This window comes from Podarcis bocagei (genome assembly GCF_964188305.1).
Source record: "Podarcis bocagei genome assembly, chromosome: 13".
Classification (NCBI taxonomy): domain Eukaryota; kingdom Metazoa; phylum Chordata; class Lepidosauria; order Squamata; family Lacertidae; genus Podarcis; species Podarcis bocagei.
In genome coordinates, this window is record NC_138138.1 from 28,849,786 (window position 1) to 28,873,672 (window position 23,887).

The 23,887-nt window shown below is 44.8% G+C and overlaps 1 protein-coding gene across 4 annotated transcripts in view; it reads left to right on the top strand.

Annotated features, from left to right (window-relative positions):
• The first annotated feature begins 2,494 nt into the window (after window positions 1-2,494).
• Window positions 2,495-23,887, top strand: part of KANSL1 (KAT8 regulatory NSL complex subunit 1) — a 152,170-nt gene continuing 130,777 nt past the window's right edge. For 3 of the 4 annotated variants that reach the window (XM_081167190.1, XM_081167192.1, XM_081167193.1), the window contains exon 1: window positions 19,036-19,794. The gene's annotated coding sequence lies outside the window, so the exon portion shown is untranslated. Of the gene's footprint in view, window positions 2,511-7,027; window positions 7,146-19,035; window positions 19,795-23,887 lie in introns of those variants that run through there. The other variant, XM_081167191.1, reaches the window with a different exon arrangement.

Below are 23,887 nucleotides of genomic sequence, written 5' to 3' on the forward strand. Positions count from 1 at the left end.
AACTTTGCTTATACAATAACTGGGCACACTGCAAACCACAGCTAATGACATCCCACCCAGGAAGTTGGTTGGTTGGCATCTGTCTGTCTTGAGAGACAATGGAGGAGTGCCCCTTTGGGGCTGACCTGTTGGAAGATTATGTCTGCTATGGCTGTAGAGACTGATATGGGTGAGACATGCTTTGTTGCAGCTAGGTCAGATGAATGCGTCTGATTGTGGTGCTGCAGATGCACCATCACATTTATTCTCTTTGTGTGACACCTAGTAGTCATTCCTCCCCTGGTCACTGCAATTGTTTGCAAGATATTCCTGCACAGCAGGGTTGATGTTGCCATGTCACGTTTGCAGACATCTTTGTAGCACAGAGTTGGTCTCCCAACGGGCCTGGTGCCTGAAGCCAGCTCTCCATACACCAAGTCCTTGGGGATCCTGCCATCTGCCATTCTGTAGACATGACCAAGCCACCCACATACAACCCTAATTTGCCCAGAGGTAATTTTATGTCACTGACGTTTGCCCCAAGTCTTGAAAGTACCAAGCAACACTCCTGAGTACAGACTATACATTTCAATAATATTTAAAGAACATTGCTTCCCCAAAAGAATACTGGGAATTGCAGTTTACCTCTCAAAAAGCTACAATTCTGAGCACCCTTATCAAACTACTGCTCCCAGGATTCTTTGAGGGTGTGTGCTTTAATGGATGATGTTTACACCGGAACTCTGTGTTGCTAGGTAGCTATGTTAAACACAATAATAAGAAACCATCTCAATTTAGTGACTGAATTAACTCCCTATTCTGAAACAGGTGTCTACTTATGAATCTGCTATACTTTGGCAGATGTTCATTCATCCTAGCTTTTTATTGAACAACTCACTTGGTAAGCATAGGTGACCAAGAATTCCATGCACATGGTAGAGGAAAAATGGAGCATGAGCTGATAGAAGGATGGATTCCTCCTTTGGGAGCCTGCTTGGTCTCCGTGCTAGCTGCAGAGAAAGTAATTTTTTCCTACTAGAAGGCAATTTTTAAAAAGTAAGTTGCTAAAACGTTAATGGTCCGAGTGTTCACTGTGGATGCAGAAGAGGAGACTTTCCCTTCTTTGCAGCCAAGATGGCAGTGCAGACCTCTGGTTCCTTAGCAGGTGCATATATATTTTTTGGAGGCTAGCAAATTTTGTGGGTTTATTTTATAAAGCTGTGCTACCCCCCCCCCCAAATAATCTGATTTTAAGCAATGGGAGAAACGAACTGTCGAACTACTTGCCTTCCATCTACAATAAGGTTTCTGTGGCTCCCTCTGTTCCAGCTTTGAGCTCTACTCACTGTAAATCTACATACATACATGCTGCTTTCAGATCAGGTGAACTTGCACGTTCTGACATTTAAATTAAAATCTTGTGTGGATGACAAGTCAACACATTGCATTTTAAATCTTTTTTTTAATTAAAAAAAATTGTACAAGAGAACATTGTACAGTGTGCCTCAAACATTTATTTCTTTCTTTATGCCTTGGGTACACACCTTGAGAAAGCTGACAGTCTTTACATATCCTCGTTGGCTTGCAGATCACCTAGCAACAGTTTTCTTTAAAAAAACAAAGTGTAAGCTGATTAAAAAACAAACATAATAATAACAAAAGGAATATCCATCACCTTTCCAGCTTTTTTGGGGGGGGGGCACACACAAGGCAGGCCAAACCAAAACTAGGATCCTTGCCAGCGAGACATACACCCATCATAAATCTTTCTGCTCGCCTCCCCCACCCACAATGCCTTCTCCTTAAGAGGTTGGAGAAGACCCCCGAGCTTTAGTTGCAAATCGCACCCAAACCCCATTCCTCTCCACTTTCTCCCTTTGGGCCCTGCTGGAGCGCAGTGACGGAATATGCAACATTTCTCCAGTGGAGCTTTTAATTTTGGGGGATTTTTGTTTCCGGGAAGCCTTTAATTGCAAAGCCCCAAACGAGGGGACCCCTTAACAGCCTTAAGGAACATTATTATTATTATTATTTTGTTTTCTTTAGGGGCAATATACGCCGCCCTCTTCCCTGCCTCCGATCCTCCTCCCCCCCGCCTATCTGACAGAATAGTTGCACAGGCTTCGCCTATTGGAATTCCTCCTGTATGTGGACTGTTGCATTCAGTGTGGGCTCCTCCAGCTGCTCTCAAGAGGGAGAGTTGGGGTATAATATGGCAAATAACTGTGGTATAGTGTACATGTGTGTGTGGGGATGTGGTTTAACGTGGGGAGGAAGAGGATGAACCCCCCCAATTTCTACATCTCTCCCCTTCCCTTCCCAACATCTCCGGGAAACACAAGCAAAGGGAGGGATAAAAAAACCCGAGGTATCAGCATCAATCCCGTCCTCCAGCCCCACCCCTCCGCCCCTGACTGACGCTCCTTCCTCCAACCACGCCCGCCCAGGTCCTTCCCGCGGCCAATCAGAACGGAGGAGGGCGGAAGACTTCCCACCCACCCCTCCACTTCAAGGCTGGTTGAGCTGTGCAGGTAGGTTGCTGAGGGGGGTCTGCGAGCAGCTTCCGACGGCCGTGCGAGGAAAAACACCGGGGAGCCCCAAATTCAAGAGGGGGGGCGCGTGAAGGGGGCGCAGCGGGTGTGGGGGACGCAGGTGAGCAGGCGGGGATGGGAGGAAGTTGGGGGGGCAGAGGGGGGTGGGGGCGTGACGTTGCAGATGCATGCTACCGGGTGGAGAAGCAGGAGGAGGAATGTAGCTGAGGGAGGAGAGGGGAGGGGGGAGAGAGAGATTAGGGGGGAGGTGGGGGACCCCACTCCCTCCCTCCCTCTTTCCCGTCCCGTCCCGTCCCCCCCTCCCCGCGCGAGTTCTTCTCGCATCCACGCGCGGGCATGCACACTCCGCCCCGTCCACAGAGCGCAGGGCCAAGTGGCTGTTGGGAGCCCCGCGCCTGCAACTTTGAGCGGGCAGGAAGAGAAAATGGGGAGCGAGAGGCGGAGTGCGCAGCCCTCTAGCCCTTGCAACTACTCCGAGGCAGGCCATGGCGGGGGGGGGGGAGAGGAGAGGATGTGGGTTTTTTTGGGGGGGGGAGTTGGGGGAGAGGAGGAATGGTGGGCATGGTTATAATGGTGCGACTTCTCTCCCCCCCTCCCACCTCAACGCCGCCACTCACTCCGGACCCCACAGAAGTGCATTTGGCCCGTGGGATAAGGCGCAGTGTAAGCAACTTTCGAAGTGCGTTGCGAGGAGTAGCTGAAGGATCCCGATCAGCCTCTGTGTGCCCGCCCGTCCATTCTGCCCCACGTAACAGCGGGGTGTATATACGGTGTATATATATACCTATGTAGGCAACTGGCTACTCAAAGCAGGCCAGACTGAGGGACCTCCCTGTTATCTGCTGGGCCCCTGTCGGGATCTGAGCTGTTTCAGGAGGCGGTTTCCTTGTGGCCTGGGCCAGGATGGGTTTGAATCAGGGTCTGCCCCAGAGTCTTGCCCTGCTGGCCTTCAGTCCTGGAAAAATGCAAGATTTTATTAGTATTATTATTATTATTATTATTATTATTATTATTATTATTATTATTATTTATTTTCACCGGTTTTCCTTTGCCACTGAGCAAGGGCAGCCTTCCTCTGACAGGTCTGGGTCTGGGGGCTTTGGGGCCAGAGAGTGCAGCGTCTTGGTGGGGTTGGACCCTGATGCCTCTCCTTTTGGAACTTAACATCGCTGGAGCTGGTCCGGATTGTCAGGGAGCTCGGAAATCACTTCGAAAGAAAATGAAAGAAAGAAAGAATCTAGGTGTCTTTAATGAATTTTAATGAGTATACTGTAGTTGTCATTTGGCAATAAGAGCTACTTGAAAGTTGTGGTCCTAGGTGGAGTGGGGGGTGGGGGAGCATTCCGAGGATATTGTGGAAGTAGGAGAAGCATCACAAAAAAGTATTATAATTTTTTTAAAAAAATCTTAAAAGCAAGGGGAACATGGCATAGGGAAATGGCAGTTGCTCAGTGGTAGAACATATGCTTTGCATGCAGAAGATCTCAGGTTCAATCGCTGGCATCTCCAGGTAGGGCTGGGAAAGACTGCTGTCTTTCCTTGGAGAGCCACTGCCAGTCAATGTAGTAGTTAATACTATAGGTAGATGGACCGCAAGTCTGATCTCAGCCTATGGACCCCTCATCACAGGGTAACCTCCAATGTTCTTAAACTTTACAATTCCCTCAAATTTGCAGTGATGTGCAGTGATGGATTTTTGTATTTGTGCAGACAGAAACATTGGGTTTTGGGGGGAAGGTGGAGCTTAAATATTAAAGATAGTTGTGGTAGTTCAGTCTAATAAATTCCAGTGAAATTCAGAATTCCACCATAAAACAAAGTTGGACTAAGAAACTAAAGGAATTAATTTATCCCCCCCTCCCCACCACCCAAAGGACACACACACATTTTTGGAGGAAGGGTCAGGGGAATACCGCCTCCTTGCCCCCTTCTATTGCAACAGATTGTGCCTTGCAGAAAGAAACATTGTAGCATCCAAGGAGAAGCCAGTTGCTCTGAATTTTTAAGGTGATTAATCCCTTGAGGGTTTTTAATTGGGTGCTGACATGTTTTGGATTCCTCATTGTTTTTCCGGAAACAATATGAGAGCACACAGGCACACTTCCTTTGAGCGCAAAAGCATTCACAGAAACTTGTAAGATTGGTAGTTTCTGAGTAGTCAGAAGAACTTGCAAAAGTAGGGTTTTGTTTCAGAATTTTTTTAAACCTCTCTGAAATGTTACATGTACTTTAGAGCTGTATCTGTTCTGGTGTATAGAAACTGGACATCTGACTTTTGGGTAGGTGGTGAAATTCTCTCCTATCACACCTGCAAATACCTGTAATATGGAATACTGTACTAGCAATGTGGACTGATACTGGTCTTTTATAGCTAATCTGTTGCAACTTCCCTGGTGAACTGTCTTCCTTATAAAAGGAAACAAAAGTTTTGTAGGCATGTTTACTTACTACAAATAAATCTTAAGGTTGCCAATCCAAGATTTTGTAATATTCTATAATCTTAGTAAGCCACTGGATTTTCTTTATCATTTAAATATGCCCTGGACGTTGGGAAATGTTTAATGATATAGGCATTTAGCTGAATAGCAAAGGTTTATTTTCCATTGTGGATTTTATTGTTTTTAGTTGCCTTGGGCACTTTTTATTGCAAGGTGGGCTATGAATTTTAACAAATTCAGTGGAGTACAAAGCACAGTCTTCCCAAGTATGAGATTTTCAAAAACAAGAGCTGCAACCCTTTATTGTCAGAAGGGTAGATGATCTTCGACGTTGACTTTTGAAATTAAATTTTATGGAATATAAAAGGTTGCTGATTTGATTTGTATATTGGAACAAAAATGTTATACAAAAACAAAAAACAACCAGGAGCAAATCCAAGACACATCAGAAGTGTGGAAGTGTCGGATTTTAAAAACATGGATATTGCTTTCAGCTGAGCAGTGTCAATTTCAGTTGTGCATTGTTCCTACCATTTAAAGTAAAATAGTAGTTTGTTTGGAAAGGCTAGTTTTGGATACAATCTGGAAATAAAACTAGTTATAAATTTTGCTTTATGGAGGAAGCTTCTGCTGTGTCTGTGTGGCAATAGGTCCTTCAAAAATCCATACCTATGTATTGTTAGCTATATCAGTTGGGATTCTTCTTTATTTGGAATTAAAACTTCACTTTAATAAATCTGTTATTGGCAGTGTGAATGGTCTGGGAGGAGCAGCAGCAAGATAGGGCAACAATAAGCTGTTGTGAGTTTCATGGGACTTGGTTGACAAATGCTTGGCAGTGTCCTGAATGCCACAACTTAGAGTGGGGTGTGGACTCTTCTTATTTTAAGTATATGTTAACTCTTCTTTTAATTCAACATGACATTTTAAATACCATATTCCAAACCCACCTCCTTCCAAGCTAGCACACTCACTCTGTGTATAAACGTTTTTCTGTGCACACATCTGGCACCCGAGTTGTATTTTGGGTGAGGATTGTGTATAACAATGGGTAATGCATAAGTAACTGCTGTGCGTTACTCCAATAAGATCAGTGTATGGGCTAGGCACTATAGAAGTGAAGGTTGCAGCTGCTGCTGCTGTATATTTCTACAACAGTGTTTTTGTCTTTTTCTTAATTAACGAAACATTTATTTTCATTTTCAGAAAGGGCATTATATGCTTAATATAATTCTCCTTGTTACACCAGCATCCCACCAGTGTTTATGAGATCACTTGTATAATTTCCCACTCGTTTGTAGTGAGTAAAAATTTCCCCATAAAGAGCAGACCATTGGCAAAAGGCAATTGCATCCTAGTTCCCTGCTTGTTCACTTGATGCAAAAGACAGAGATGAGGATAGCTGTGTGTGTAGCTATTATATAACCGTGTGCTGTAGTTTGGGGTTGCAAACAGAGGATGGAGTATGGTTTCACACAGCTTTAAGAAAGGTTCCACACACATGCACACACACATTTTCAGTTTAACAGTACACCATAAACATTTTATCTCACAGTAATTTTTTCAGACTTCCCAACCCAATCCTCAGCGACATCCTAATAAATTCTTGGCTTGCTGCATTAGCTTTCAGATAGGTTCCTGCAGGGCAGTGGAACTTGTAGCCTCTAGTTATTGTTGGACTTCATCTCCCATCAGCCGTCAACCAGTATGACCAATGGGCGGGGAATTATGGGAGTTGTAGTAGTCCAACAACATCTGGAGAGCCACAGGTTTCCCACCCAAAGGTTGCTGGAAAGCACAACTGCTGGTTGGTTTGTTGGCTAGCAAGCAAGTGGAGGAGGGGAAGGACAATTGCTTCCTGAATTATTGTTTGCAAAACTAGGGAAAATATTCTGGAAAAAAACCCATCGGAATTTTAGCAGTATAGTGTGTTTCCATTTCTTCCCATCTTCTCCAATTTTGCCCTCCTTTCCCCTCCTGCTCTCTCATATGCTAGATACAGTCATGTATGCTTTATGTGTCCCATTTATTTCTACTGTTATATTCATTTTGTTGCAGGTGCCAGTTTCCTTCTTTCTCAAAATAAGAGAGATCTTACAGCACTAAAGAAACTCCTTGATTACGGGATTCCACATCACTCTTGGACACTATGGATTCTGCCACAGTGTGCTATAAGGTAAGATTTTATGTTTGTCAATAGTGGGGGGGGGGGGAGTTCAGAAGAGGTTATTTTGAATCTGGGTGCAGCCCCCAAAGCTGTTTGGATTCAGTTGTCAAAGTGAGATGCATTTGCAGTGCTATCTCCTGCTAGAGGAGAGTGATTGTCTGTAAGTCTTTTCCAGTCAACACTACAACTATTTAACAGGAAAATATAATACGATTCATTCTTTACTGATGTTGGTTAATGCCCGGGAAATATTTTCTAATTCAGTTTAGGTGGTTAGATCACTTTTCTTTCACCCCACATGTTGCAAAAGTCAGTGTTGAAAAATGTTGTTTTTTTCAGAAGCGCACCACCAGCTGAAAGATTATTCACCTGGTCATTTTTGTTGTCTCTATTCTGAAACCTTTCCATGTCATGCATAAGTTGCAGAAAGACTATTATTATTATTATTATTATTATTATTATTATTATTATTATATTGCCTTTCTCTGTAGCCTGCCCACGCCTTGCATTAGGGCAGTCCTAGTGCCTTCCAGGTGTTGTTGGACTCGAATTTTCATCAGCCCCAAGCAGCATTGGCAGTGGCCAGGGATGATGGAAATTTTAATCCCAACAACATCTGGTGGCCTCCACATATTCCTCAGCCCTGCATCAGGGAACCAGTTGCATGGTGGAAGCCTGAAGTTTCAATCTCTTAACAAATTAAAGATTGTTTTTGTCCATTTGGAGAGTCCATTCTTATATAAAGCAGCTTGTTATTTGCGTTTTTTGATTGAATTGCATATTGTATGGAGGCAGTGTTAGAAAATTCTGATTTTCTGTATTCCTAGCTTAAGACATGGTACCTTCCTCTGAGTTGTGTGCACTACAACATTGTGTTCACACAAAATGCTTTTCTCGCCTTGCACTCAATGAGACCATGCAATAATGGCTACTTTTGATCTTGTAATCGTTTTGCTGCCATTCACACGCACACAGCAAAGAGAAACCTGTGTTTTACAGAACTGACATTTTGGATGCAAACTTGTAGCTTGAAATCACAAACTCTGGTATATCCCCTGCCCTCTATTTTAAATAAATATTACCAAGCCAGGCAAAATGTTCATATGCTGTAGAAGACAAGAACTGGAATGTTCTCTTTGTGCAGAAATGTGAAACGAGCGAAATGCAAACAGCAGAGATAGTAGACAATGAAAACGCAAATAAGAAAATGCATTGGGTGGAATAAAATTAATTTCAAATGGATTTAGCCCTGGTCCACAAACAAACAAACAAATTTATTTCATGAATTTCATAAAATGGCACCAGTAAGTACTCAGAGAGTGGTAAGTGGTCTTTGTTGGAGTTGTGCTGAGTGAGGTGGCTGCTGAAAGGCAGCTGATTTTTGGCATCATGAAATTGTTGGTATTTGTTAACTAATTTTCACTGTCAGGAAGTGTGTGGAGGTTGCTTTTGAGACTTTTCTAACAAAATAACTTGGCTGCCCTTTTGAGTACTGTGCACCTTGTCTTGGGAATGGGATTGCCATCTGCTTTTTCACACTATGGGCTGGCCCTGGTTTGAGCCAGTGTTTATTTCTGTCTCTCTTGAGAGGGGTCTTTCCCCTTTAAACAAATAACCTGGTGGTCTTAAAAGTTCTTGGGCAGTACGCTGTTGGGAGAAACAAGATAATTTGACTTCTGACATGAATGTGTAGCACAACACACTTCCACATGCTGCCACTTTGCTAAGTTAGCACTGGGCCATTGAGAGAGACGGTACCTGGAGTGTATGCTGCGCTTTCCAAAATGTCTTTCTCCACTAGTGTTTTGTTCTGTTCTATTTTTTTGTTTTTTCACTACAGCAAAAGACCGGGAATACACTAAATGAGCTTAAAGTTGACGAATTCTCTTACTGAGCACTGTCGATATGCATACCCAAAGTGCATTGCCTCCGACCTGTTTGCTACCATAGTTCCGATTATAGAATAAAGAGAGCGTTCAGTTGTGGATAAAGAATGTCTAATGCCCATAGGGGTAGCCAATGTGATGCTCTCTAGCAGTTGTTGGAGTCCAACTCCCATCAGCCCTGGTCAGCATGTTCAGTGGTCAGGGATGATGGGAATTACATCTGGAAGGGGCTGTTGGCTACCCTTAGGTTTGGCGTTCAGGAGTTGCTGAAAGCTGTCTCTTTCCCCCACCCTCCATTGACGCTGCAGTATTCTGTGCATCCAGACTAGGTTGACAGATAGTTAATCTGCCAGTAGCAATCTACTTCTCCACACAGATTACACTTGCTAGAGTGAAGTGCTGGATGTGCTAAAATGTTGGCACAGAGGGGACTAATCCACCATTATGTTGACAAAGTAGAAGCTTCTACGGAGAGTTACGTAGTCTAGTCTGGTTTCTTCATGAAGACTGTCATAGACCTAAATAGTTCCTGACAGATGCCTGTCTAATGTTTAATTGAAAAACTCCAAAAAAAGAAACCCCATAGCCTCACTTTCCAGGTTGTTTGATTACTGAGCAACTTGTTAGTTAAAGCATGATAATAAAGGTGTTTTCTGGCTGTGGATGTTACGGTTAGCAGGTTTCCTTCTAGTATTTAACCTGAAATCAGCCGCCTGTAGTTTTTTTTGGTTTTTTACAGCATTGCCTGTTGTCTTACTCTTAGATCAAAGTAGGCTAGACACAGAAATAGTGAGTGGTTTAAGGCTACCATCACCTGGAAAGCTTTGTGGCGCTCTCAAGCTTCATTTGGAGTGGGGAAAGGGTTACGCATCCCTCTCACCCTCACCAGAAGTGGCTGTTTCTGTTTTCGGTTTGAAAAGGGTCATTGAGCTCCTGTATGCTTAACAACCTCCTTGCTCTGTCATGCTGTCTCTTTTCATAATGCGGACAATGGTTCTCCGTCTTGCTTCCGGTGCCATTTCTGACCTCTGAATATCATCAGCTCATCATCCTTGTTTTCATAGCTAGTTTCCTCACAGCATGGAAAGTGGGGGAACTAAGTAACTGCTTGAGAGATGCGCCAGCTCCCCTAAGGTGTGTCTCCTGCTGTTGGTGCCCATCAGTGAAAGACAGAAATGCAGCTTTAAATGTGCCTGTATGGTCCCCGTAAAGGGATTGGAGGTCATGAAGGGAGGTGGATGTACAGTTTCATCCAAACTTCCTGTGGTGTTGTTTGTTCACCTGTGACAAATGCTTTCTATCTGAACTGCATGTTTCGTCTTTTACACATTTGGAAATGACATCTTTCACGTAACAGAAATGTCTCTTTTGCACCTATTAATCGGCACGCAATGAAATTCCACGGCTCTTCTGAGACAGCTTGAATGTTTGTGTATAAAATCACTGGTCTGGCTCCCTGCCTTAAAACCATCCCAGCTTTGTACCCTGCACCCTATCTGTGCAGTGAAATCTTGCCCCAAAAGACAAAATGAAATCACAAACGGTTCTTTTATAGTTCAGTTCAAAGGATATATCCACCCTTCCTTGTGGGGCCTTGCCGAGCGGATGGCTCAGTTCGGGGGCGACTCGTGGGCCGGTTAAACAACCCCCATGGGCTGCTTGGGACCCCTACCCTAGCATAACAGATCTACTTTAACAAAAACAACAGCTGACCTTTTGCCGTTTCGAAGGTGACAGGGAAATGCAATGAAAAGTTCAGGGTGAACAAATGATTAATGTGAAGGGATGTAAAGATCCACAGGCAAATGAGGATGGATGCAGAATAAATGCTCATTTTCATATAACAGTCCAGGAAACAAATCAGAACAATTGCTCAATAAAGACAGGACATAGTCTGTGCAAGCAAATCAAGATGAATGCTAAATAACCAGTTCATCTGGAAGAAACTTGGGAGATGGGTTGAGCGGGGATGCACACAGCTTCAAAACCTAAAATCGCAAAGGATGGTACTGAAGTTGCCTCTGTGTAAGTGAGAGAGAGAATGGATTGTAGTGTGTTAATCATACTCAGAGTAGACCCATTGAAATTAATGGAGACTACTAACTTGGGGTCATTAATTTCAAGGTGCCTACTCTGGTTGCATCCAATTAAGTTATACTCAGTGCTTCTGCTGAACAAAACTAGCACAGAGAAAATGAAGCAGAGACCCCATAATTCAGTGCACACAATTTTAAGCTCTATATACTGTATTTATTTTACTTACTTAGAAATTCGGATCCTGGTTCTCAGGTACAAGAGCCCATCCCGAGGGGAGTATAATTGCAGCTAAATTTTAAACATGTATTATTGAGAACTACTAATACTCAAGAATATGTTTCTTTAATATATATTAACTGTATATGAGATTTTAAATATATAAAACAATCTTCAGTTAATGGCCTTTTTCTTTGTCTTGTTATACTCATGAGAGTATATTCAGTGGGCAGCGCTTAAAATGTTCACTGACTACAGTTGTACTAAATATACAGCTCCGTTAAATTTAAGCCAGACGACATTTTAGGATCCCCTACTGCGTACATGCATATGAAAGTAGTTGTCGTGTTTGCCCTGGTGGCGGCGATAGAGCCTGTGCAAAACTGCTGGAGTCGCATGATCTAAATAGTGAACTACATTTCCCAGCAGGCCTTGCGGTGACTGACAGCATTGTTTCCCTTCCTCACCTTCACTTGCAGAGCGGCTGCTAACTTGCATTAGGGAAAAGGATTGGGAGGTGCTCAATCAAAGCTATGCCGCCTTGTGGCTGTCTGAAGCACTGCAATCTGTGATGTTGAGCAGAGCAGGAACATGCTGTCGCTGCTACCAGCTCAGCATATGATATGCACTCAAATTGGTTTAGGGTGATCGCCTCTTTATTATTGGGCCTACATAAGGTGTTGCAAGGAAGGACTCTTTGCAGACAGAAGGCGATAGGTGTTGCTGTAGTGAATATAGATGATCTTCTACCTATTGTGTATATTTTTAAAATACACTTTTTATTATTTAGTTGTCATACTTATTGCCACATATGCCAGCAGGCTTCCCCCCAACACAGGAATACAAAAACATCAGCATTAACTGTTTAACTGTTTCTCAACATCTGGTGCACTCCACATTTATACTAATGTGTCTGGTTCACATAATCTTTACTCCCCGCTTCTCCTGAATTGTAGTTTTCTTAAGCAGTTTGCTGGAGGTGAAGCTGCATTGTGTAGCCCTGTTCTGCATGTATAGAGGCTGTGTCGGTGTAGCCTTTTATCATGCCTCCCTTAACTTCCTTTCCTCTAAAATGGCCTCTTCAACTGTCAGCCTTGGATACAAGGACTCCCAGATACCAGTTAGACCACAATGGGGAGAGGCAGTGGCGTAGCTAGCCGCTCGGGTGCCCGGGGCAGCGTGCGTGCCCTGCAGTTGGGGGCGGAGTGAGCTGCCCATGGGGGCGGGGCAAGCTACCCATGGAGGTGGGGCAAGCCAAGGCAGGACGCGCTGCGTGGAGTCTCTCCGCAGCCTCCCCTTCAGCTGTAGGGTGGATGAGGTGGTGAGCAGACACAAGCCCCGCGCTGCTCAAAAAAGCAGTGCGGAGCTTCAGGCAGTCCGTCCGCCACCTCCCCCTCAGGAGAGACATGTGGCTCAGGCACGCTGCAGCCCCTGTGGTGTGACGTCCAGTGCCCCCCGCCTCACCTAGCTACGCCTCTGGATTAGGCAGATTCATGGAGGAGAGGACTGTCAAAGGCTACTAGCCATAACCTAGCAAAGTTGCAGGCAGCAATGCTTCTGGTTTCTGGAAATCGCTCGAGGGGAGAGTGTTCCTGCAGTGGCGTAGGAAGGGGCGTGCGGTGGGTGCAGGAGTTATTTTTTCAAAAACATATTTTTGCCATTTTGTCACCCCTCCTCAGTGATGGCACCCGGGGTGGACCGCACCCCCCTTTCTATGCCACTGGGGAGAGGTGGACAGAGATGGGAGAGACCCCCGAATTCCGCCTGCCTCTAGCTCTGCAAAATTGATCACAAACAGTGGCTAAATATGTACACTTTTATTTTCTTTAAATGTCTACGTTTCACACGGTGGACAATACTTTCAATACTTCGTATTACAGTTCAGAGTGAAGGCAATAGGGTTTTCAAGTTGCAACTTGGAGATTCCCACCCTGTCCTAACATCAATGGGGCGGGAAATGGACAATAGATTTGGGTGGAGAACCTCACCAGGATTTGGGATCCTGATAATAATAATAATATTATTAATAATAATAATAATAATAATACGCCGCCCGTCTGACTGGGTTTTCCCAGCCACTCTGGGCAGCTTCCAACACATATAAAAACATAATAAAACATCAAACATTAAAAACTTCCCAATACTGGGCTGCTTCGAGACCTTCTGCATGCAAAGCACGTGCTCTGTCCCTGAGCTATGGCCCTCTCCCACCCTCCGCCCCAGTCACTTCCTTTTCCACACACTCCTCCCTTGCACATTGCTTATTAGAAAACTCTGTGTGTTTGTTGCCCTTTATAGAATAGGAAGCCTGTTTCGAAACACCTTATATATCTACGCTCGGCTCATAGGCTGTCCTTTATCTAAACAGGACATTTGCTTTTTGCTCAGACCCCTCCCTATCTAACAGAATCTTGGTTTCTTCACAAAGCTGCCCTTGTTCAAACAGAATAGTATTAAACAAAAAAAATCCAAATGGGTGTGTGGAAGAAACAGAGGGCACAAGCTGCAGTGTTTTCACAACCTAAACTGTTTAAAGTCAGAATCAGGACTGTGCACTACAAAGAGATCTATAAAATCTATCAAGTTTCTAGCCCTGTGTCTTATGGAGCTATGCAGTTGGAAGCTCCAGAACAGGCTAGGAATACAGTGCTAGCTCATTGCCCCCCCCCCTCCAAAAAACCACAGTTCTGCACATTTTAGAATTGTAATTGCAGGAACCTCATGTAAGTTATTGAGGTTGAATGGTAATTAAGCCTCAATAAAGAGGCCTGCTTTGGCAGCACAATCCTATGCATGTTTACTCGGAACCAGTTAAATTGTGTTTCTTGGGAAGGTTTTAAAATGTTTAATTATGTCTGATGGGCGGGGTATAAATAAAAATTGTTGTTGTTGAATAGGATGTCCCTATTTTCACCAAAGAAATGTTAGAGCTATAGTATTTATTGCTGCCATATTATCCTGATGTATAAACAGCAGTAGCAATAAAACTGGTTTCAACCAGCAGCATAGCAAGCAATCTTAATAATAAATGAGAATAATTTTATTATATGTACCCCACCATGTTACTGAGCTGCTCCAGCCACTGTGGATAGCTGGTGGGCAGTTTCCAGCATATACAAAAACATAATAAAACATTAAAAACTTCCCTAAAAAGGGCTGCCTTCAGTGAAGGCAGCAAGTGAAAAACTGAAAGCTCTAAAAGAGCTGCGAAAATGAGCAAGCTCTTCATCTGGCACTGAGAAGGTGCCATGAGTGAGTGCCAGGAAGGTCTCCTTGGAGGAAGCTGGTCTAGAATAGGGGTGCCAGAAAAGATTCTGCTCCCCACTTACCACCTGTCTCACATCTGAAGCGCCTCAAAGGCAGGTCCTTATATTTAAGCATGTTCAGGCTGTTAACATAAGGGAAGAAAGACAAAGGCGAGTGCTATCATGAATCATGCTTGAAAATAGATCATTTGCCGGTCAGTGAAATACACAGCACCTAACGGGTCCCAGTCAGTATCCCCTCTGCTGTAATTTGGAAGAACTGCAGTTTTGGTATGGTCTTCAAAGGTAGCCCCATGTAGAATGCACTGTGGTAGTCTAAGCTAGGGATAGCTGGCTACAGATACCCAGATGTAGAATAATACCTCTCGTGTTGCTCATGCATGCTCTAGTGAACTCTTTGGGGTGCCAGGAGGAATATCTTAGCCCTTTATCCTTCTGCATAAATGAAAGAGAGTTGCTGAGGTGTAAATGGAGAGTTGCAAAACCTCCATTTAGGCCTGCATTTGCTAAAGAGTCATTGGGTTAAGCTTTTCAACCTCAGTTCTTCAAGTGTAAATATTAAATAGTAGCAGATGAGGGGGAAAGGACTCTTTTGCTCCCTCCCTTCCTAAAGGTAAAATTGCTTGGGAAGTGATAGGAACTACTCTTGATGCAATGAAAGACACTTGTGGCCCCCACCCCCCAGTCTTGTGAATGGCTTGACAGGTGTTGAGATCATTGGGTGGTGGGTGGAAACTTTGAAAGGTGTGCTAGCAAAGATGTAGGAAGCTATGATCTCAGTGGGTGTCACAATAATTCACAAAAATAATTCACTGCGCAAAAAGGAAAAAAGACAGCTGTCACAGAGAATTAGGGATACAACAGGTTAAATGGCAGATCCTTCATAGAGCTTTGCTTTTACCCAGAACTTGCCTGCCTGCCTTCCAAATGGGCAGAGGTGTATGTTGCAGCCACAGGTTTACCTGTTTTACCCCAAGCAGCGTCATCCCATTGCATCAGTTTTGCAAGCATGTTTCTATAAATATGCAACCAAGTGTTGTGTTCCAGGTCTTCAGTTTGGAGTTAGCCAGCTGTGCTCCCTGGAGTTCATGCTGCATTTTCTGCCAAAGAGCAGAAAGGACTTTTGACTTAACCTAACTGTAACCCAAACCACCTGCCTGTTACTCTGATATGACCTACCTGCCTGTTTGAACAGCTAGTGCAAGTACCAAAGGTTCGAGCCAACATCTTTTTCCTGCTTCTTTACTGCTAGTAATTCTGTTTGGGGGTTATTAGCTTTTCAGTTAATTTAAGCTTGTGTGCTCTGAGCAGAGGGGATTCTCTTTAACTGAGAGGGGGGGGGGGGAGCCAGTCTTGGTACATCAGTTTAGTCCATGAGGCCATTTCCCCCAAACAACACCTGACATGTGGGAGGGTGCACCTCTGGTGTGCACAGCCAAAACAGCAGGATTTAGCCCTGCTCGGATCCCTCCCACCATCAGGGTAGTAAGAACTCATAATCATAGAATTGTAGAGTTGGAAGGGACCAAAAAGGTCATCTGGTCCAAACTCCTGCAATGCTGGAATCTTTTGCCCAACATGAGGCTCAAACTCATAACCCTGAGGTTAAGAGTCTCATGCTCTACCGACTGAGCTATCCCAGTGACAATCAAAAGTCCCTAGGAATAGTGCTGCAGGGTGTTGGGCAGTTTTTCCCTTTTTTTTTTGCCGTGGGCCACTTGAGAACTGCTTAGGGTCTTGGAGCTAAATGGCACCTTAAACCTTGGTTATGGGCTTAACAACAGAATGTTTAGGTCACATTTTTTATAACAAGAATACAAAGCTGAAAATGAATGAACTGCAGCTAAAATATTATGTTCATTTTTCACATGGTCTGGTCCTTCCCCTGCCTACCGCCCTAATGGTCTTAAGGGTCTCTTCTTCAGAGAGTAGCTGGAAGTGGGGAGGCAGAAAAAGGCCTTCCTTTCCTTCCACTCTGCAGTTTTGATCTGAAATCTTAGGCGTAGTACTGAGCCCAGAGCTCAGAAACTGCTTGGGCTAATGAAATTGCCTGTCGCAAAATGTGCCTAGAACAATGGGAGTTTCAAACACTGTGGCAGGTCACCCACTGATTTTTCTGCCAGTTTTAACAGTTGTATCGTGGTGTGCTAGAAGCTGTGTGGTTTTTCATTGCATTTCCATTGCTGCTTTCATTTACAGTTTGGGAACCCCCAGCATAGGGTATGTGCTGTGAGATAGGAAATCCTGCCTTGACTTCCTTGGTGACCTCACCAGGGACCCCTTTGGATGCAATCTTAGTAGCATAGGAGCAGCTGCAATGATTGGGAGCCTTCACATTGGAAGCTGAGGGTGCAGGTGATGGCCATTCCAGCCAGTCCCTTGGGAGTGGGAAGTAGTCATGCTGGGGACCCCTCCCACATGTCCTGGAGCTTCTGTGCTAGCGTAGCACATGAATGACAGAAACTGCACTGACTTCCATGCTGCTTGGGTGATGTCAGAAGGAGCCATAAGTTTCCTTAAAGGAAGCTGCTTCCTCTAGGCTTGTCATGTCTCCTAAGCTTCAGGTCCTGAGATGGACAAGGTGAAGTGTGGGAACTCAGGGAATGGCATCTGGCAGATCTGAGGGTAAATCTTGGTGAGGGGAAGACTCTACAAACAAATAAAATAATATTATTTTAGAGAAGTTAAAAAATGTATTTTTCCTGCAAATAGTTCCCATCCAATGAACAAGGGGTTATTAGGGTTGTCAGGGGAGGAGAGTTAAATACAATGATAGGAGGAGGAAATTATTCAAATATTGGGGTGTGTGAAATTTTCATAATCACACATTTAAACTGATGTTTGCTCTCATCCCGAAGGTGAGCAATAGGATTATTTCCTAGACTAACATCTCATTAAACTCTTTGCCTATGGCAAAGTTTGCACAGCATGCTAGACCATAGTTAATAGTTTACCATGGGCACAGTGAATACTCTTGCTCTGCTCTTCCTCTAGCATGAGTGGGAGGAACAAACCATAACTTTTGGCTTAGTCCAAAGCAGTGGTCATGGTTAGTTTTGCTGCAAACAAAACCTTGATGTGAAGGCAAGATTTGGCTTGGAGCAAAGCAGCAGCCACTTGCATATTCACAGTAATCCATTAGAGGACAGTAGATCAATTATCTTTATATCTGAAAGTAATGCAATAATTTTATATGGCTTGTCTTGACTGTGGATATTGCTAGCTTGCAGTGTTTTCTGTTGAGCAGCTTCAATCTAGCAGCTTTGCAAGTCTCTAACAAAGTTCATATTGGACCCAACTCCCTTTTAAGTGCTTTGGGCATACCAGAGCCTCACTAATGTTGCATTAGAAAACCCAGTGTTGCACTTGCATTGTGATGCTATTTTTGCAGGCAGACATATTTAGCGCAAATGCTTTATAATTATCAACGCCAAGTAATTTTAACTCGCAGAGAACTGGGCTTAAAGAAGCCTCAGTGTTGCTTCTATTTCTGCGGATCTGGCTTTAAAAGTACGGTGTTTCAGAGTGCAGCGTAAAACCGATCAGAGTGAAAGCAAACACCACGGTGGTAGGATAACCTGCAGGAAGGTAAATTATCTATTACAATGTTAGCCTATTGTGAAAGTGTTTGAGCAGTTAGAATGTTAGGCACAGTTTTGGAGGCCTTGATTCAAATTCTTATTAAGGGAGGGCAGTTCTGAATATGCGCTGTTCTCCTGAAGTTGCCTTTTGGGTGCTGCACATACAAAGGTACAGTTGAGCTCCATGCATTTAGGGGTTTATAAGGGTCAAAATTTAAGACATTTGCTGGGCCAATCCAATACATTTTGTTGCCTGAGGCAGAGCCACAAACTGTGCCCTCTTTCCCACACAAGTCGAGGGTCGTATAGTACCCAAGACTGCTGCTTTGGCACCTGAGGTAGAAAAATCCCACAAGTGCCTCTCCTCCCAACTGAGCAGTAAATATGCTTGTGTATTTATATGATATAAAAATATTTAACCACAATTCGCCTGCCTCTGCTGAAAGTTCAGAACCGGCTGCTGCTGCCTCACTCTGCCAAACAGCAGGACTGGCTTTCAACCTCGCCAACCCCTGAGATATTCAAAATGCTGTTTTCGTGCCCTTCTAACTCCTCAGCTTGTTCCGAGCGTGCCGCTGCCTGCCCTCTCCGTGGGTCGCGCGCCGCCCTCCCATTCATCTGCTCGCTCGCTTGCTTGTGTGCGGGGAGGGCGGGGGAGGCGCGCGCGCGCCTTTTTAACTCGCGTCTGCTCGCTTGTTCGCGCGCGCAAAAAAAGAGACCTCTTTTTTTTTTTTAGCTGCAGAGGCTGCGCGCTCGCCCGCAGTGCGCTCGGGAAACCGGCGGTGGCGCTCGCGCCTCCCTTTCTCTGGCTCTTTCTTTTTTTCTCTCTCTCTTCCCTCCCCTCCTCCCTCCTCTTTTCGCTTTCCCTCCTCCTCCCCCCGCTTCGCGCTGCCTTGCCTGCCCGGTGCATTCTCCGATTAAAGGGAGGAGGAGGAGGGCAGAGAAGGAGCCCGGCCGCCATTTTTTCCCCCGAACAGAATTTAGCAGCAGAAAAACAGCGGCGGCAGCGCCACCTCCGCGCCCGCTGCGGCTGCCCTGCTGTCGCGCCCGGGCGGAGGGTAGGGCGCGAAGGCACAGGATAAAAGGGGGCGAAGACGGGGAGAAGGCAGCGCCGCAGAGATTATTGCACCCTGTGCCCCACTTTGAAGAAGAGCGAGCGAGCGAGAGACCCTCCTTTGCAGTAGGAGGAGGAGGCGGAGGCACCGCAACAGCAGTCGCCGCCGCCACTGGGGGGAGGAAAGAGGAGCACCTTCTTTCTCCCCCGCCGCCGCCTCTTCTTCCTCCTCCTCCTCCTTTTCCTCCGGGGTGTGGGGGTGGGGGTGGTTGCAAAAGAGGAGACAACCTTCTCCCCCCCTCCCCAAATCCCTTCCTTCCCCAACCCTTTTCCTGCCCGCCCGCCCTCCTTGCCTGCAGGAGAGCAGGGAGCAGGCGGGCAGGGAAAGGGGAGCCGGGGCTGGGAGGAAGGGGGGAAAAGGGGGAGCGGGCGAGAGAGAAAGAAAAGCAGCGGCGACGAAGACGACTACGGCGGTGGGAGAAGCAGAGGCGGCGGCGGCGGCAGTGAAGAGAACTCGGCTTCACTCGCCTTGTTTGCAAACTGCGCCCTTTTTATTTTTTTATTTTTTTTTGCACCGGGCCGGATCCGCCCGGACTCTGCTCTCGGCTCCATCACGTGGTAGGTGCCGCCGCCTGCTTGCTTTGCTTTCGCCCGCCTTGCTCCATTGCTGGCTTGGCTTGGCTTTCCCCGTTGCCCTTGCTCGGCCCTTCTCTCCCTGCCTTTGTTAGCGCGGCTGACTGGCTGCGCCCTCGGAAGCGCCCTCGGCGGCCAGAAAACAACTTATTTTTACCCCCCTTTCTCCCCCCCCCCGACACCTTTGCCCTATGTTTCCTATACCGTTGCTTTTAATTTCTGGTCCTAAGATGTACCCTCTATTTAATTATGTTTATTCCTCTCCTCCCGCCCCCCCTCCTTTAAGAATAACAGCGATGATAATAAACTTCCCTGTCCGCTTTCCTTCTTCTCCAGCCCCCGGTGCCAGGCGCAGCCAGGCTCCCAAGTCTCCATGACGAATATTATTATTTTTTGCCCTGCTACTTTCTCGTCGCCGTCGTTGGTGGTTGTTGCGTGTTACGGGTTCGCAACAGTCCGAGGCGTTTGCGGTGTCCTGCACCTAAAATGCAGCTCCCCTTCTCTTGCCCCCCCCCCGCGGTGCTTTAAAAAGCCATGCAGTTTGGTGTAATCGCGCTTTATCAGGTGGCAAAAGAACGTTCAATCCTTAAAATCGATCATAGTTGAGTGTGGGAAAAGGGGTGGTGGTAGATTACGAGCACTCTAGCCGGTCTCTTTACGGTTGGGGGGTGGAGGTGGGGGGGGGAGAAGCGAGAAAAAGGAGGTGGGTTGACTTTGTTTGGGAATAGAGACGACCACTCCCGCAGTGCTCACTTTACAATAGAGTAAAGCACTTTGCACAGTCAAAGCGCTGTCTTAATGCCCACCATAATCGCGTCTCTCTCGCCCCCCCCCCCCGCTTAAGTGGCTTTAAACAAAAAACCTAGCCCGACTCTTTTGAGACTGGTGTTTGTATGTGCGTGTGCGCGCTTAGGCGAAGTATTGCGGCTCCATTGCATGAGCGAGGGGGAGGGGGAAGAAGAAGAGAGGCTGGTTTCTGATGGCGCCACTTTAAATTGAAGGCTTCCCCCTCCTTTAGCAAAGAAAAGAGAGCTTCCCAACTGGAGTTTCTTTCTCTTTGTGTTTAGTGTGTCTCTCCTCCTTTACCCCCCTCCCCCTATTCATAAAACATGCACGCCTTCCAGTTTGCTACTTCTCACCAGCATTCGAACGCCGGCGCGCCCGAAGTTCCATCACAGCCTTCTAAACCCATCCCCAGTTTCCATTCTCAAACATCTTGCGCGTGTGCGCCTGTGTGTGTGTGTGTGTGTGTGTGTGTGCGCGCGCGCGCCTGTGTTGGAGATCTCGCTGTCACGTGGCTGGTTGGCAGTCATTTTTTTGTGTGCGCGTTGTGGTGACTGCTTGCTGTTGTATGGGTAGCTTTGTTACTACGGTCAACAACAATGAATTTGTTTTCCCCTCCCCCTATTCTTTCTCTCTCTCTTTTTGGTCGGTTCGTTTCTAAACCGACTTTCCTGTTAGTGGTGGTGGGGACACTCTAGCTAAACAAACTCTTGTATACGTTTTGAAGAAACCAGGCACAAATTGCATAACACTTCTTTTGCATAATCTTTAACCCGTGGGATTTGCCTCTTTATTTTAATAGGGCCTGTAGATGAGGTGTAGAGTTGGGTCACGTGTAGTAAGTAGTATGATAGTTATGCCAGTAAACGTGGCTTCTGTCACCTTTTCACGATTCAGTGTACTTACTCTGAAACTTACTTGTAACAGCTTAGTGTATGTGAACATACCTTCCCCTTCCCCCATTTGTTTGAACTGCACAGTGGCTGTTTCATTTACAAACTTGGTTTTGTCCTAGTAAGCCATTTGGCATTTGATGTTGCTTGTCTGCCTTTTATCACTAATGATTTAGAATTGGCGGGAATGTTTCCACCCCCCTTAAACTGTAAACAATTTCAGTTCACTAAACTTTTTTGCTTAAAGATGTCAAATTAAAGAATGCTTTGTAAATAATGGTGCTGTTGGTTGACTAGTCTGCTGCAGAATCATCTTAAAATGAGATATGTCAATTAAAAACAAGGTTACCCTTTTTTGGGGGGAGGGGTAGGGGTTATCTGTACTGTAACTGTACTTTGATGATAAACTTGTTCAGTGCTACAGAATTTTATTTTTTATCACATGAAATTAATTTAAATAACATTTCCCATTTTTATGGCTATGTTGTGAATGTTAAATTGACAACAATTTGGGCCTCTTTCTCTCAAGCTGTTGCGTCATGTCATGTGATGCTTGCTCTGTGTCTATGATACGTAATTCTAAAAATAAGGCTTAGGTAAAAAGCTCTCCCTTAAAAGTTAAAACATGTTGTGAAAGTGAAGGAGAGTACTTCTGGTTGTGACAGGCTCACAAAAATTCTAGAAGTCAATCCTTGTGGCTTACTGATCTACATAGAATTTTCTCTCTCTGTGTGGGGTAAGGTAAATATATGACTTTTAAAAATAACTACTCTTTGTTGAAAAAATACTGTAACACCCCTGTATCAACAAATTAGACATTAAGGCTGTGATCCTAAAGGCAGTTACTAGGGAGTAAGTCCCACTTACCAGAATGCAACTTCTGGGTAAATATGTGTAGACTTGTGCTGCACAGCAATTGGAGTTAGTGGCTGTCGTCAAAAAGGAACTTGTGAGTGGTTGCTGTAGTCAGCCATTTAATAAAATGGTGTTTAGGTGTCATTGGAAACTGTTTAACTTAAACTTCTGCTAGAATCTAGTGTAGCAGGAGAAATTCTGCCAACCAAGTAAGCTTGATACAGTAAACACCTCTGGGTTCTTATCTACAATATGGGGGAATATATAGTGAAAATTTGGTAATGAAGGCATGGAAAAGTGAAATAAGTGTGACAGCTTGGGCTGGATTATATGTGTGTATTACGGTGTGTGATATATGGTTTAAAATGTCTCTATTTACATTTCATAATGTCACAATGGGACAGTGGCATTACATAAATTAAGAGCGTGAAATCTGAGGAAGTGTGAAGTTTTTTGTTTCAATTAGAAGTTGACCTCAGCCCATAGGAGTCCTGGAAGGCAATGTGCCGGCAGATAAACAGGATTGAGTGCTCGTTCTCTGGGTGCAAAAGGATCCTTATTTATTAAAACTGTACTTATGTATTCATGCGTTTCATGGATAGTGTCATTTCCCTCCTGAACAAGCAATGTTTTACGTACACAGGGAGTCTGCTGAGAGTCTGTTTCTATAGGCAAATTGAATTATTTGGATTTATAAAATTCTGTTACTGCTTTCATTGACTTGTAATAAATTATTTTGGAGAAACTATACTTCTGTTAGGTATCTCCAATATAGTCCGCATAAGTCCCCTGGAACTTAAAACTTACCTGGGAATAAGTTCCATTGAACTTTTATCGGAACTTAATTCTTTATACAGAATTGCACTCTTGTATCATAAGCTTTCATAGGTGAGGGGCTACTTTGCCAAATACATAAAGTGGGATTTGGTCACAAAAGCTGGAGCAGCAATAAATTCGTGTTGGAAGTGCCAGAGGGTTCATTTTTGCCTCAGCAGATGGCTTCCCAACTAGAATTAGTTAACAATGTGATGCCTGTTTAAGAGTTAAGGCTTGGGTGCCCAATATATAATAAAAAGGTCGTTTAAAAAGAAATATATGGTGAATTCTAATGGTGAATAGATGTTAAATTCTGTCAACTTAATAGTACATGCAGGTTACTGCTCACAACTTGTTTTTAATCTCATTTGAAAGGCCCTTGCAATCAACCAATTAATGACAACTGTCAAGAGAAACATGCGTGTATTAAAAGTTTTTCACACCTATTTTATGGTAGGGTCAGGCAGCTAGCAGCCTGGAAGCCCAGCCCAGCCCCCAAAGCATAACCTGGTGTTGCAATGACCTTCCTTACTATCGACCCCTTGTTCACTTTCTCCCAAGCTACGATAAGGACAAAGGGCTCCTTAACTCCCTCCTCTCTGGTGTGTACAGAAACTAAAGCTTTGGTACAGAGAGTCTTCTTTTCGTTACATACCTCGGCCACAGTCACATGATAGTGAAGCAACCAAAGGAAGTGTGGAGCTCTGCCAAGCTTCCCCAGCATGAATGGC